The sequence below is a fragment of the Littorina saxatilis genome, linkage group LG6 (genome assembly GCF_037325665.1).
Source record: "Littorina saxatilis isolate snail1 linkage group LG6, US_GU_Lsax_2.0, whole genome shotgun sequence".
Taxonomy (NCBI): Eukaryota; Metazoa; Mollusca; class Gastropoda; order Littorinimorpha; family Littorinidae; genus Littorina; species Littorina saxatilis.
The window spans coordinates 50,433,690-50,435,981 of NC_090250.1; the positions used below are offsets into that span (position 1 = coordinate 50,433,690).

The 2,292-nt window shown below is 43.8% G+C and overlaps 1 protein-coding gene across 2 annotated transcripts in view; it reads left to right on the forward strand.

Moving 5' to 3' along the window:
• The first annotated feature begins 1,798 nt into the window (after positions 1-1,798).
• Positions 1,799-2,292, forward strand: part of LOC138969462 (dachshund homolog dac-1-like) — a 142,272-nt gene continuing 141,778 nt past the window's right edge. The window contains exon 1 of one of the 2 annotated variants that reach the window (XM_070342250.1): positions 1,799-2,292. This exon is cut by the window's right edge and continues 1,018 nt beyond it. The gene's annotated coding sequence lies outside the window, so the exon portion shown is untranslated. The other variant, XM_070342251.1, reaches the window with a different exon arrangement.

Consider the following 2,292-nt stretch of genomic DNA (forward strand, 5'->3'; position numbering starts at 1 on the left):
AAATTTCCTTTATCGTGCGTACCGTAGATACCATTTTCACACTGCAATCGAACTTCGCAGTACACTATACGTGACCACAATGTTTTATAAGTACACTGGGACTTTTCGGCCTTTGGACCCTTGGGACCCTCTAAAATACTGCAGTGGGGGTCCTTGGACCCTCTAAAATTTAAAAGTGGGGGTCCCGGGACGCACTAGGAGGGGCGTCCGTGGGGAGCCCTGTACGTGCAGCTCTGTCTTTTGCCTTTAATGGGGAAAATGTAACGCATTCCGCGTGTAATCAAAGTTTTTATTTCACATGTCATGTGTATATAAGTTTCGACGTTTGAAATGAAAATCGGTCTTTAAAAAAGAGAGTCTTAGAATGGGGGTTCATTTTCAGAAAAAAAAGGAGGGAGACTTAAATCGGCAGGTTTTGAAAAGCTGGTTCCACTGTATCAAAGTCTGACGGTTGTGGAACCTAACCACTCGACCACCACATGTAACGCACTGTGACAGGCATTGTAGAGTCTTAGGTGAAACTTTAGCTCCCTTTTCTTCGATCGGCTATATTATAAACTGCGTGCGCTAACATTATTGACTGTATTTGATAACTCGAAATGAAATCATTTGCATATGAACTTTTTGTTACACTTTCAAAGTGGTTAAAGAAATAAAGATAAAACAAAACTAAAAAAAGCGAGAGCAAAAATGTCTTGGGGGTGGGGGGGGAGGGAGGTGGTAGGTATCTATAGTAACTCATTAAGACCTTAAGAGAATTATTATCGTTTCAGCTGGACAAGTAAGAACAGTCGTGCACTTTGGTTAATTCGAAACTGTTCATTTTGGACATTGACACATCTTGAGCCGCACTGAGTTTTTATGTTTAAGACAACAACATTGATTTAAACGCAAAACCTTAATTTGCCTGGTCAAACCGGTCATTAAACCTTATTCAAGTAAGAAACATATTATATATATATAAATGAAATACGACGAAAAAGTCTTGTTTGTTTGTTTTTGTTGTGTAGTTGTCATGCATATTCGCTATTTTGATTACTTTATTCCAATTTATTATTTTGTCCTTTTTTAAAAAAAAATCTCATTTTATTGAAGAAAAACCACGCACAACCTAAACGACTTTAACAACAACAACACGCTTTCCCTTTCACGGAAGATTTGAAACGTATGCATAATAGATTCAGGCCTTACACCAGCAAAGCAAAACGTGTTTGTGCGTGGTTCTTCTTAGACTTCGTTAAGAGCTGCTGAGATAGATAAAAGGCATTTTGATTGATGCTAATCGGGTTTGCCAACGTTCTCTCTCCTCGTCTCAATCGGAGAGAGAGCGAGAGAGAGAAGGCGGGGTGGAAGAGGGAGGAAGGGAAGAGAGAGAGAGAGAGAGAAAGAGAGAGAGAGAGAAAGAGAGAGAGAGAGAGAGAGAGAGAGAGAGAGAGAGAGAGACTCAGAGACAGAGAGACAAAGCTGGCGAGACAAATACTGACAGAGAGCGGGAGAGGGCCAACACACACACACACACACACACACACACTCATCAGGGTAGGCGCACCGCAAAGTCAACAAATAATAACATCACGCAGGCTAAACTTTCAGAACACAACAACAGCAACAACAGCAACAACTGACTCGAGACGCTTACACCGGCACACACGAGTCCGACAAGAGTGTCAAAAACAACTTTCAACTCAAAGCTCCACAAAATTGCTCTCTCTCTCTCTCTCTTTCTCTCTCTCTCTTTCTCTCTCGCTCTCTCAAGTTTCTGCCTCCTTTTGCAAAGCTGAGAACACACGCAAAATCCGTGCACGTGCCAAGACTGGAGAGAAATCGAATGGGGGCGGAGCTTATAAGGCGTAAGGGGCGGAGCTTAGCCGTGATCACATCGCGTGCGTTGAATCAGGGCCCGGCGAGCGCCGCTTGCCGTTTGCTCGAAAGACAGACAGACAGCAAAATATTACGGAAACACACTGAGATACGACTGTGCGACTGACTGGCTGTGAATGTGATTGGTTCGCTGTGCGACTGTATTCTTCCTCTCTTTCGCTCTTTCTCCCCCCACCCCCCCACCTCTCTCTGGCTTTCTCTCTCTGTGTGTGCACGCGCCTTATCTGTTCAATGAATGCACGCGGCGCTTGTGCCAATGCTGTACCTGCCATTCGCGTTGCTGAATACGCTGTGTTCGCCGTGTTTTGGAATACCTCTGTGTTTGATACGACTGTATAACGTGGGGCTGATACACATCGGGCAACATTTCAGTGTGAGCAAAAAACCAACTCTTGTGTTTTTATGCCGACT